At 44.5% G+C, this 12,322-nt stretch overlaps 1 protein-coding gene across 1 annotated transcript in view; it reads right to left on the bottom strand.

Annotated features, from left to right (window-relative positions):
* Positions 1-5,503: 5,503 nt before the first annotated feature.
* The window catches only part of SHB (SH2 domain containing adaptor protein B), a 93,997-nt gene continuing 87,178 nt past the window's right edge, over positions 5,504-12,322 (bottom strand). Inside the window, exon 7 of the mRNA XM_074813191.1 lies at positions 5,504-6,246. The gene's annotated coding sequence lies outside the window, so the exon portion shown is untranslated. The remainder of the gene's footprint in view (positions 6,247-12,322) is intronic.

The raw sequence follows: 12,322 nt of genomic DNA, 5'->3' as shown, positions 1-12,322 counted from the left end.
ATTTCCAGCTGTGAAATATGTGCAGAAATCAGAAAACATTGCAAGGAAGGTCAAACCTTCACCAACCTCAGAGGCAGTAAAATTCCCTGGTCCACTTGGTAAACTGATTGCATTGGACATCTACCTCAAACACCCGAAGAGTGGCACTATTTCCTTACTGGATTTGAAACTGCATTGGGCTAGGGGAACCTTTCTGCTGCTGAAGAGCAGATGGTCTTGCCACGGTGGCAGGGCTTAATTGATGGTTTCCTGATACTCCTATGCCCTCTACCATGAATATGACAATGGCATCCACTTTAAAAATAAAACTGTCCAAGGATGGTGTGAATGTCATGGATTCACCTGGGTATTCCAACTGCCCTATAAACCTCAAAGTAATGGCATGGTCAAGAGGTGGCAAGGTCTTTTAAAACAAGATCTAAGACAAAATTAATATGCAGGAAAATGGGGCAAAGTCTTACCTGAGGCTACTTGATGCCTAAATAACCAACAAACACCCACTGGATATCCAGCAAAATGAGCTCATTTTCCAACTATTTAACCCCACAAAACCTCCAGAGACCCCACTGTCAACTCATCATTATTCTCAGGGTGACACTGTTCTTATTGATCATTCTTCAATTGGTAAATTATCTGTCATTTTATTCTCTCCCCTAGAAAAATGCATATGGATAGCCATTTCCAAATGGGGACTCTCTTTCAGGTAACAGGTTGTATATAGATAGATTCTTTGGCCTGGACGAGACTAGAGTGCACACTGGAAATCATAGCATTAAGATGACCATAACATCTGTGGTACTGTACTCATCCTTTTCTGTATCTTGTTTTTCCTTATCCCAAGAATGGAAAAATAACCCTATCGTTCAATTTATGAATACAATTTCTCAATTACATAAAGTACCAGATTGTTGGCATTGTCTACACCACCCTCAATCATTTTTTCTGAGTGATTAGCTGAACCTGTTTCTGAAGCATCTTGATATCAACGTAATTGGGCACACTTACTCCCCAACACTCCAAATTATCACCATCAATCTTTTCAGGCACATTCTTATGATAGAGCCCCATAGTGCATTAGAGTGCCCTAGAACACAAATTCAACCTGTCTGGGAAAAGGAAGCAGTCATCATTTACAGTCTGTATTACAAACAGACTGTAATGTTTCAATTTAAAAACCCAGTTTCAATTTAAGTGTAACACAGTATTAGGTTGTACTGGTTCTGACCTGAAATCCTCATGGACCTGCAATAGCGAGTCAGCCATAATAAATGATCATGGTTTTGGTAGTCTTACACAGGATATTAATAATAAGATTGTGACAGATTCTACAATTTTAGTGGTCCTAATTAAACGTGTGGTCCTGGTGGCACATCTAGCTGTTTAGGTCAATACCCCTTTTGGATAATTCTATTAAGCCAAACATGCTTAATGACATTTGATTGTCCTTCCTATCCACAGTGCTTACTTTGCCAATATCACAAAAACTGCTTGAAAAAGTGGTGACCTGCCATTCTGACAACTTGATGGTTCTGGCTCTGCAGCACAAGTGCCTATTAAAGTCTGTCACCACAATGGACAGGTATTTGTCTCGCTCCCTATGTATTTCAATAAAAAAGATTTTAACTTTTACCTTTTTACACAACTATTATGCTGTACACAATAAGTGTAATGTGATTAATCCCTTGGTAGAAAAACCAACCAAATTCCACCAATTTATACATGCATTGTTTCCAACTTTAGGTACTGCTGAACTTGAAAAAGCTATTGTAAATATTTCTGCTATGCTTGAAGTTATCCAGAATGCTACTGTGAAGGCTTTAAAAGATTTATAATCTGAAATTGACTCACCTTATATAATAAGAAAGCTCTAATTATGACTACAACCTTGTGGCCAGGTCTCATTCTACAAAGGATCCTTAAAAGAACCTGTCCTCATTGTGTAGGTTAGCACTGGGTGAGATGCCCAACCAGCAGCCTTAGGACTGGAAAATGGGGAAGGAAGTGCTGTCACTGTTTCCTTCCAAGCAGAAGTGTAACTGTGAGGTGCAGTGGGGGAGGTGGCACTGGCACCAAGACTCAGGGGTGCCTGTTGGGATCCAACCCTGAACCCACAGCTTATCCAGGGCTGTATTCCAGGTTGAGCCACAGCTTTGGAAGGCCTGACTAGCTCTGTAGGGCCTCAAAGCAGCTGAGCAGTGGCCCAGGTCAAGGAGGACTGCCAGGCCTGTTGGGACTCACGGCATGCTCCTATGGTAGTGCTGCCCTGCACAGGCCTGGTGGCAAAGACTCTGAGACAACAGGGAGTGGAGACAGAAGCCCACAGAGGCAACTTAGCTTCAGGGTAGGGCCTGGATGAGAGCCCTAACCTGTGCCTTGTCTTCCCTCAGAGGAAGCCCAAGTCTGCAGAGCATTCCCTGGCCACTGGGAAGAGGCAGCTGCCAGTTGCCTGAGTTGCTTCTTAATATCATCAAGGAAGAGGTGGCCAGAAGCTGACTCCGGCAGATAATCCACTCTACACAGCATTCTCACATACTGTAACTCAGTGAAGGGCAACAGGACCTGGGAAGAGAAAAGCTGCTCTGCAACCTGACAGCTGCTCCAAGAGGCAGCTCTGCTAAGGGCCTGAACAGGTTTGCACTTTGTCTGGTTGGAGCAGGAACAAAGCCTGTAACCCAGTTCTCAGCTCCAGGGTTACTAGCAGCTATGAGGGAAATCCCCCAGACTGACCTGCTGTGCCCAAGCAGAGAGCCAGATCCCATCCCTGCTGCAATCTCTGCTCCTTTCCAAAAATGGCCCAGGGCCAGAAGGTTCTGGGGCAAGCACACCCCTGATGAAGGCAAGTCTAGGCCCATTACGAAGACAGAGGAAGAAAGCTTCAGGGATGTGACAAGCAAGACCCTGTGGCTTGCTGCCCTGCTCAGGCCTGGGGAGGAAAGCACAGTGGAGAGTGTCTAGTAGTGCTAGCTGTGTGGGACCAAGGAAGGAGGTTCCATTGTCTCCCCTGCTTTGGAGCAAGGGAAGGGTTTGGGTGAGTATCAGCCTGGAGTGGTAGAGGGCAGGGCTTTCCACTTACTCTGAGGGGCAGGGAGATGGGACCCTAACTGCAGCAAGGAGACACTGGACTCACAGACAAGCATGGTGGGTGTGTTGGGTCTGGCTGGGATGGAGTTAACTTTTCCCACAGCAGCCATTACAGAGCTGTGTTTTTTGTTTGTATGGTGGGCTCACTGTCTATCCAAGCCCTGTCCAAAGGCCAGTAGGCTGGGGGTAGGTAAGAGTTTGGGAGGGGACATAGCCAGGACAGCTGACCCAAACTGACCAAAGGGATGTTTCATGTCATATGACATTGTGCTTAGCAATCAAATGAAAGCTAAGAAGGGTGGGAGGAGAGATTAAGGCATTTGTCTTCTGAAGCAACCACTACATATACTGAGGTCCCACTTCCCAGGAAGTGGCTGGACATCACCTGCTGATGAAAAATAGACAATACATCATTTTGCTTTTCTTTGCTTCCATGCATGACCTTTGCTTTTCTTCATTAGATTGCCTTTATCTTGACCCGCAAGCTTTTTCATCTTATTTTCTCCCCTGTCCTGTTGAGGAGGGGAAGTGATAGAGCTGTTTGGAGGGCACCTGGTAGCCAGACAAGGTCAACCCACCACAGTCCTTTTCAGTGCCCAACATGTGGCTTGAGACAACGGGAGTTTTAAATTGAGCATGCTATAGCAGTTATTAACTGGCAGGCTCCCGTGTCTGTGGAGTTTGCTTGCTGTACTGAATACCTCTTTATTCTCCTGAGCTTGGGAACATGTTAATACAAACAATGGCCACTTACTGTGCTGGGCGAGCTATCTTGTGGAGAGGATGACAGAATACACCTCCCTTTTCTCATCTGAGATTGATGTGGGAGGTTTTATTGCACAGGCTCCCAAGCTCCTTGCTCACCCTTACATGAGCTGTTTAATACTACTAACACTGTTGGCTTACTGTAGGGTTTGTGGCAAAAACACCCTACTGGGGCCAGTCCTGGAGGCCCCATGTATCCTTGGCATAGACTGCCTTAGGATAGTGTACCTCAAGGACCAAAAAGGGGCTTTTGGTGTAGTCACCATGAATACAGAGAAAATTAAACTAGCTTGCCTGGCCTCTCAGAAAGGCCCTCTATCGTGGACTTATTGTGTGTTGATGAACTGATTGCTACCATGACAGTGCACCAGCAGTAACAGTGCACCAGTTGAGACTCCCTGATTCCCATTCATGAGCCAATTCACCCATTGGAGAGCTGAAGAGTGATCAGCAAGACTCAGTCATCCTTTAATGTACATATGACCTGTGCAAAAGTCTGATGAAGGGTGAAAGTTAACAGTGGATTGTTGTGGCCTTAATGAAGTCACACCACTGCTGAGTGCTGCTGTATTACCACTTGCTGACAAGTGGTATGCTACAGCTGATATTGCTGATGTGTTTTTCTCAATTCCTTTGGCAACAGAGCACAACAGTTTGCTTTTTTGTAAAGGCATGTTCAATACACCTGGAATTGACTGCCCCAGGGGTGGGAGCACAGTCTTACCATTTGTCATGGACTAATCCAAGCTGCACTGGAACAGAGTGATCCCCCTGAACATCTACCATACATCAACGACATTATCATGTGGGGCAACAAAGCAGTGCTAGGTGTGCAGTAGAGTCTAGGGGTGGGAATCTGGGATTTGATGTCTAAGGAACTGAGTAGCAGGGTCTCCAGGGGCTGGTGAAGAGGCCAAGACACCTGGGTTCAGTTGTGGCTAGCAATTAGAGCACCTGGGCTTCCTGGAAAGCAGCAGGGTCTAGTGTTCCTCTCCCCAGCCTCCTCTCTCATCAGATGGGGATCTCCTCCCAGACATACACATGCTGATAGTCAAGGGTTATGTCTGCTTCTCTGGTGTTGCAGATAGTTTTGTATCTACATCACATCACTCAGCTGAACCTGGAGCCTCAAATGGCCCTGCTGATAGAGCTGTGTCCCCAGGACAAAGAGATTCTAAGTGGGGTGATCCCCCAGTATATCAGCCCTAGAGATCTAGAATGGGGCTGGGGGAAAATCATCCTTCCCTCTTCCTGCACTTTCAGCCTAGGGGGTGTCTCCACACAGTCCTGAGTTGTGCCACATAGACATAGGAACAGGGAACATGAGGATTTAGGGCTGTGGGGGACAGGAGAGGGGAACATGAGAAGAGAGGAATGAGGGTCACTAGCTGTGGGAGGGGCTCCACTTCTGGAGGAGTTTTCTCACGCTATGCCCTTATATCAAACATGACCCCACCACAGGCCAAGCCAGGGGAAGTCTTCACAAGTTTGGGAAAGACTGGGTTCTTTCCAACCCCTTCCCCTGCAGCCCAGCACACTTCAGCCCCTCCAGAGTCTTGGGGGCTGCACTGTCTGACTGTCTTTGTCAAGACCGAATGGGCTGGGAGTGGCCTGGTGTGGCTAGTCTGGAGAACATGAAATAAAATAAAAGACAACATTTTCATTCTCGCATCAAAACATGTATTTTTTTTAGTTTTCCAAAACTGTAACCAAATTATTTGGCATTTAGATTTGAGCTTTTCCAGTTGGTGGCAGAAAGAGGAGGAATGGGAAATTAAGATGAAGGAAGGAAAGGAGAAAAGCAGTTGGAAAGACAAACTGAAATGACCACAAGCAGGCGAAACACAGTTTCTGTTTTCTTTGTTGATGCTGTTGAAATAACCCAAATGATAGAATACAGTAAAAAGAAAATATGATGAAAAAACTCGAATATGATGAACATTAATAATAAGCATAAATTTAAAAAGAAAAATTACAATAGTCCCCGGTATGATTGTGCTGGACTTGGTTAATGCGTCGTTTCTTTAAAAGCAGGAAAACTTTGTTTTGCACATGAACCAGCCTCCTTTTTCAGCTGTTGGGTGGCACATGGTTGTAAATTGAAGAAACGCAAACTGTGACAGAAGGATGCACACAGGAGCAGTGAACAGCTCCATGTTGAAAAAACACAGCATTTCCAGTGATCCCAGAATAATGTCACAATGTGTACTTTCAGGAAGGCATTGGGCTTTGCAGAATGTTGAGAAAATGAAGGTAACTAGAGCTACATCTAAGAACTCCACAAATCAGTTTGCAGCATGTCTGATGGTGCAGGGAAGGGCTCTGTCCTGCAGCCAAGATGGTGATTGATGCTGTGTTGGTTGTTCTGTGTGTTCCAGCTCCCTGGCAACACCTTCAGTGCTACACAGGTTTGGAAACAATGACAATCAAACAAAAAAAACTCAGAAGTAACAAGGCAAAAAGCAGTTGACCCTAATTTGCATTATTTTACATTTTAGAAATAACCAAAGGTATGGTTCCACTCTCATTTGCAGAGACTTGAATAAGGAGAAATTGAAACTAATGCAGTGAAATGAAAAAAGGACAAGCAGAATTCAACAGGGACTCAACAGATATGAAAGGAGCCAAAGTTCAAGTTTCAAGGTCAACAGTTTTGCGTTGAGCCTCTCATCTGCTGAATCATCTGGAATCTGACCTGAAACAACCTCCACAGACACACAGACACTGGCAGAATGTAGTTAGCCATTTGATATAATTACACAGGGAAGCTCTTTTTGAACAAGCAAACAAACAAGCAAGCAAACAAAACCCCACCAACCAACCAAAACAACTTTCATAATTGTATGTCTTCTTCTCAATCTCATGAAATTAAATTTAGGAAATACTGTAACAGGAAAAACCACACTGCACATAGTCCCTCTTGAGCAGAATTTCTCCCTGCCTAGGTTTCCACCTCCCCAGAATCAGCGATGTAAAAAAAAAAAAAAAAAAAAAAGTTGAACCAATCACCAGGTTACTAGAATTGTCCTAGACTAACTGAGGACACACAGAAATATTGTTTCTGGTGCCACCAGAAAAATTACAGCAAACAGGAAGGAAGAACAAGGCAAAGTTGGAAGAATGCTTCTATCTCCAACTGCATGTTAAAGGGCTATTTCAAAGTGTATTGTTCTTCACTGAAATGCAATCACACATCCAGGAAAAACACCCCTACAAGTGGCCTTGTTCAGGCTGCAATTACAGTCACCTAACTAAGAAGTGAGTTTCTGAATTGGTGAAGTTGAACTGCTTTAGAATTACAAGTTACAGCATAGTAGATTCTGTGAGTGTGGATGTACTCAAACCATTGAAAAGAGTGAAGAAAAATAGCTGGCAGGAGATAAAAAGGAAAAAAAGAAAACCACTGAACTAGGTAAATGGTAATGAGGGCTCTTTCCTGCTCAGAGTGTGGTCACCACTCATCCAGGGTTCCAATATTGTGTTGAAACTTCTGACATATTTTCCTGCTCCCACAGTTGCCTTTTTAGAAAATATTTCTTTTTTTTTCATGGACGAGGGTAAGCCTGCTACCCAACCATGGCAGAGGATTGCAGTGACCAAGATGGAGAACATGCAGAGGCCTGTCATTTCTCTTGCTCTTTCACACCACTCTTTCTTCCACTTCTGCTACAGCAGCATGTGATGTGTGTCAAGTGTCACACTGAAGCATCTTGATATCAACCTAATATCTAGGGAACTAGATATACTAGGAACTAGGGGATTAGGGAAGTGATTGTGCCCCTGTACTTGGCACTGGTGAAACTGCACCTTGACTACTATGTTCAGTTTTGGGCCCCTCACTACAAGAAAGATATTGAGGTGCTGCAGCCCATCCGAAGAAGAGGAACAAAGCTGGTGAAGGGTCTAGAGCAGCTGAGGAAACTGGGGTTGTTGAGTCTGGAGAGAAGGAGGGTGAGGGGAGACCTTATCACTCTCTACAATTGCATGAAAGGAGGTTGTAACGAGGTGATGTTCAGTCTCTTTTCCCAAGTAGGAAGTGAGAGGATAACAGGAAATGGCCTCAAGTTGCACCAGGGGTGGTTTAGATCGACTATTAGGAAAACTTTATGCACCTAAAGGGTTATCAAGCATTGGAACAGGCTATCCAGGGAAGTGGTTGAGTCACTGTCACTGGAGGTATTTAAAAGGTGTGTAGATGTGGCACTTAGGGACATGATTTGGTTGTGGACTGGTAGTGTTAGGTTAAAGGTTGGACTTGATGATCTTAAGGGTCTTTTCGAACCTAAATGATTGCATGATTCTATAAAAGCAAGAATATTCTCCATGTGTGGACAGAACAGACAGATGGCGAAATCTTACAGGCCATTCTCTCCATTAATGAAGCTAATTAATGGAGCTAATTAGTAAGATCATTTCAGAGGAAAGTTACTTCATTTGTGCTGTAAGGAGATGATGAATGAACAGCAAAAATCAAAGACACACAAATTACTTTCACAGAACTGATGATATCCAGATGGAAAACATGGAGGTATCAGAATAGGTAGCTGCTTCCAGGGCTTCAACTCCGAGTCTGTCCTGGCCATATGAAGTCACTATCTAGAATCCTTTTTATTATAATGATTTAATAAAATTGTATCACATATATTTGTATTTTGAAATAATTAACAATAATTAACAATAGTTAATTAATAAGGAACAGGGAGCTCAGGACTGGTTGTTACAGTTTAAGACCAAATTGACAGTGCAGAGACTAAACGGAGTCAGATACCAAAACACTCTAGTCATGGATATGTGGGTGTTAACACAGAGAGTAATATGACTTCCCTGTTCCACAGGACAGATTGTAGAGTGCAGGAGAGAAGTTGCATTGGTCACTGTAGCAGTTCCTGACATAACTTGCTTGCCCTGTGTGGGAGACCACATGTTCTGGGAGAGAAGTCAGATGATTCAGTGTAGTAGTTCCAGGCCTCCTGTGCATAGTCTAGATGTAAGGATGTGGGGTCTCCTCTGTTTCTCCCCAGGTATTCCTGTAATCTCCCCATTTTGTCTCCGGGGTTTCTTCTTGAGGTCTGTTCTGAGTCTCTGGATTCTCCCCAGGTTTTTCTAGTCTCTCCCCACATTGTTTCTCTCTGGGCTCTCTCTTGGAAGTCTCTTCTAGGTCTCTCTTGAGTGATGCTGGACAATACCAGTTATAGACTGATAGAGAATGTCCGATTTCTGATTTGCTCATCCAAATTCTCTCAGTGTCTCACACTTGGCCGTTGCCACCCTGGCATTCACAATCTGCCCTTTCTAAAAGTATCTCCACACTTTCTCCATGACACATTTGCAACTTTCATACAATAAACAGGTTGCTTACTCTTAAATTTTTCCCCTATTCTTCACTATTCATATATAGCTAAATTTCAGCCAGGCCCAACCCATATCACCTGCCACACAATTTAGCCCATACACAATCCTGTAACTCTTCCCACAGATTCATTCCACGTAATCATCAGCGTTTTCCAGTCATTCCCATGGCTTGTGCCACTAAGTAGGTTTCCAACCACCCTGTTGATATTTCTAACGTGGCTAAGACCACCATTCCTTGGAGGCAGACTTAGGAGTGGGTTAATACAGTCAACTTGCCAACAAGCTTCACCAAATGGTGAGACTATGCTTTCACCCTGGGGTAGTTGATTCCAGGTGCACTGGACTCCTTCCTAGGTGAAAGCAAACTGGTCTATGACCTTCCATTATGGGAACAGAAAAAAATGTGTTGGCTATGTCAGTGCTGGCATACCATTTTATTACTTCTGCCTTCAACTCTTAGTACAGCTGGAGTACATCTCTTAAACCAAAACCTGAAATTACTCCCCTATTGTTGTCTACTTCCTTGTAACTAAAGTTTAGCCAAGTCCAACCCAGGTCATCTGCCATGCTGCCCAAAAAAACAAAGCTTGTTTACAAATGTGCATTGTGGCTAGGTCTGTGTACTGTTCCGTACGCCTCCCAATACTAAACACAGTGCCTTGCTCCAAGCCCACTTTGACAGGCTGCTGCCTGCTGCCACTTCAAACCAAATGGTAGTGATGAAGATGGAGAAGGTGGCAGAAGAGGCCTAAGTAAACTCCCACCGTCCATCAGATTGACTGACAGCAGAAAGGCTCTGCTAAAATGCCTACCACCCAATCCCCCCCACTGAGTTTGCACCACCAGAACACCATTAGTGGGCTCCACTGATACCTTCCAGAATTCCCATTGGGAAACTAGAGAGCAATACAGGAGGAAGAGCTCAACCCACCAGCAGCCTGAGGTAATGAAAAGCACCAGATTAGAAGTAGCAGCAACATTCCTTTCCTTGCAGGCCAGGTATCCTGGCCTTTTGCCTTCTCTTCTTCCAGCTAAACCAGCCTGATTCCCACTCCTAGTCCTAACACTTCACGTGTTCTAACCCCCAGACCGTCCTAAGGGCCCTGATATAGACTTATTTCAGTTTGTTGACATCTCTCCTCGTACCTGGAGGCACCCAAACTAGACACAGTATCCAGATGCAGCCTCACCAATGCTCTCTAGAGGAAATAATCACTTTCTTCCACCTGCTGGCTATACTTCCACTACACAGTCTTGACTGCAGTAGGCCTTCATGACTGCAAAGGCAGACTGCTGACTCCTTGATACTCTTCTCCCACTGGTGACCCTCCTTTTGCAAGTCTGTCCTTTTGCAAGGGGTCAGTGCATCCCAATGCAGGACTGCCTTTGCCTTTTTAGCCTTGTACACTTTGACCTTTAGCTGACTGGTAAACAGTCCTTTTCTGGTAGCAAAATGTCTTGACTCAAAAGAGGGGAGATGCAGATATCAGCCCCCCAAAGTTACTTCTCTGAGTAGTGAGGCTGGCAGTAGGAACTTCGAGATTTTTTGTGGCTTGACAGTACTATAGACTATGCTGTAGTAATTGCATGCTGCATCAGCTTTGTTTATCGGCAGGCATTGAGGGCCCTGTGTGCCACTTGAGGCAATACCAGGACCAAGGAAAGCTCTGATAGTCTGTCACAGAATGCAAAATTTTGCTTTTCCTATGATACTACTGCAGATATCAACACTTAACTGTTACCTGTATCCAATGCAATGTCACAGTAATACCAGTTTCCAAACAAGCTTCGAAGGAAAATGGAGCCCTGCAAAGCTGCAATTAAGCTACTGTATTTGTGTCTTTGAACTGTCAGCAGCAATAAATCCAATCCAGGGACTGGAAGATACCTGAGAAAGCATAGGCAATGTTTGGATTGATCTCACTGAACTAACTACAAGGTCCAGAGCACTGACATCAACAAAGCAACTCTGAATTGTGGGTACATGGTTCTCAGAGTAAGCTCAAGGCCTGAGACAGGCAATGACATGCTGCAAAAAATGGAACTGTACATGGTCATCTCTTGCAACCTGTGAACATCCTTTTTCATTAGGACTTCGATTTGCTTCATTTCAGGCCAATAACTTTGTTCAGCTGCTGACATTTCTTTCCTTCCTTTCTTCTTCCCTACTTACTGGGGACTCCACCAAGAGGTAATAAAAGGAAGCAATTTGCGGTATTTAATGTGGGATCATTGCAGATCATTAAAAAGGAAAGAACGTACAAAACCCAGTTGACTTTCCACTGTTCATTCCTTTCTCCCCTTGCTCAGACCAGGAGTGAAGACAGGCCTGTTTCAATTCTGTTTTGTTTTTTCCCTTCTCCAAGGAGCTAGTGCAGCAGTGTGTTGAGTGCGTTTTATTTATTTACTTATTTAAACAAGTGTTAAGACCTTGCTTGTTCTGTTCAGGCACCACCCTAGGTACAACCTGAGGACAGCATGGATAACAGCAGGAGAGGACCAACTGAGTAACCCAGAGTGTAGCTTTGCAGTGCAGCAGGGTGAATATGGAATCAGAGCCTGGATGAAAGATGGCATTTCACAGAATCATAGAATCATTCAGGTTAGAAAAGACCCTTGGGATCATCGAGTCCAACCATCAGCCCTACTCTACAATGTTCTCCCCTACACCATATCCCCCAACATCTCATCTAAACGACCCTTAAACACATCCAGGGATGGTGACTCCATCACCTCCCTGGGCAGCCTATTCCACTGTCTGACCAATCTTTCTGTGAAAAATTTTTTCCTAATGTCCAGTCTAAACCTCCTCTGTTGCAGTTTAAAGCCATTCCCTATTGTTTTGTCACTAATCACCTGGGAGAAGAGACCAGCACCAACCTCTCTACAATGTCCTTTTAGGTAGCTGTAGAGAGTGATGAGGTCTCCCCTTAGTCTTCTCCTCCTCAAACAGTCCCAGCTCCTTCAATCGCTCCTCATAGGATCTGTTCTCCAGGCCCTTCACCAGCTTCATTGCCCTCCTCTGCACTCACTCCAGCACCTTGATATCTCTCTCATATTGAGATGCCAAAACTGGACACAATACTCCAGGTGTGGCCTCACCAGTGCAGAGTACAGGGGGACT

This window comes from Strix aluco, chromosome Z (assembly GCF_031877795.1).
Source record: "Strix aluco isolate bStrAlu1 chromosome Z, bStrAlu1.hap1, whole genome shotgun sequence".
Taxonomy (NCBI): Eukaryota; Metazoa; Chordata; class Aves; order Strigiformes; family Strigidae; genus Strix; species Strix aluco.
The sequence above is the reverse complement of the archived record's forward strand: the minus strand, read 5'-3'. Positions and strand labels throughout refer to the sequence as shown.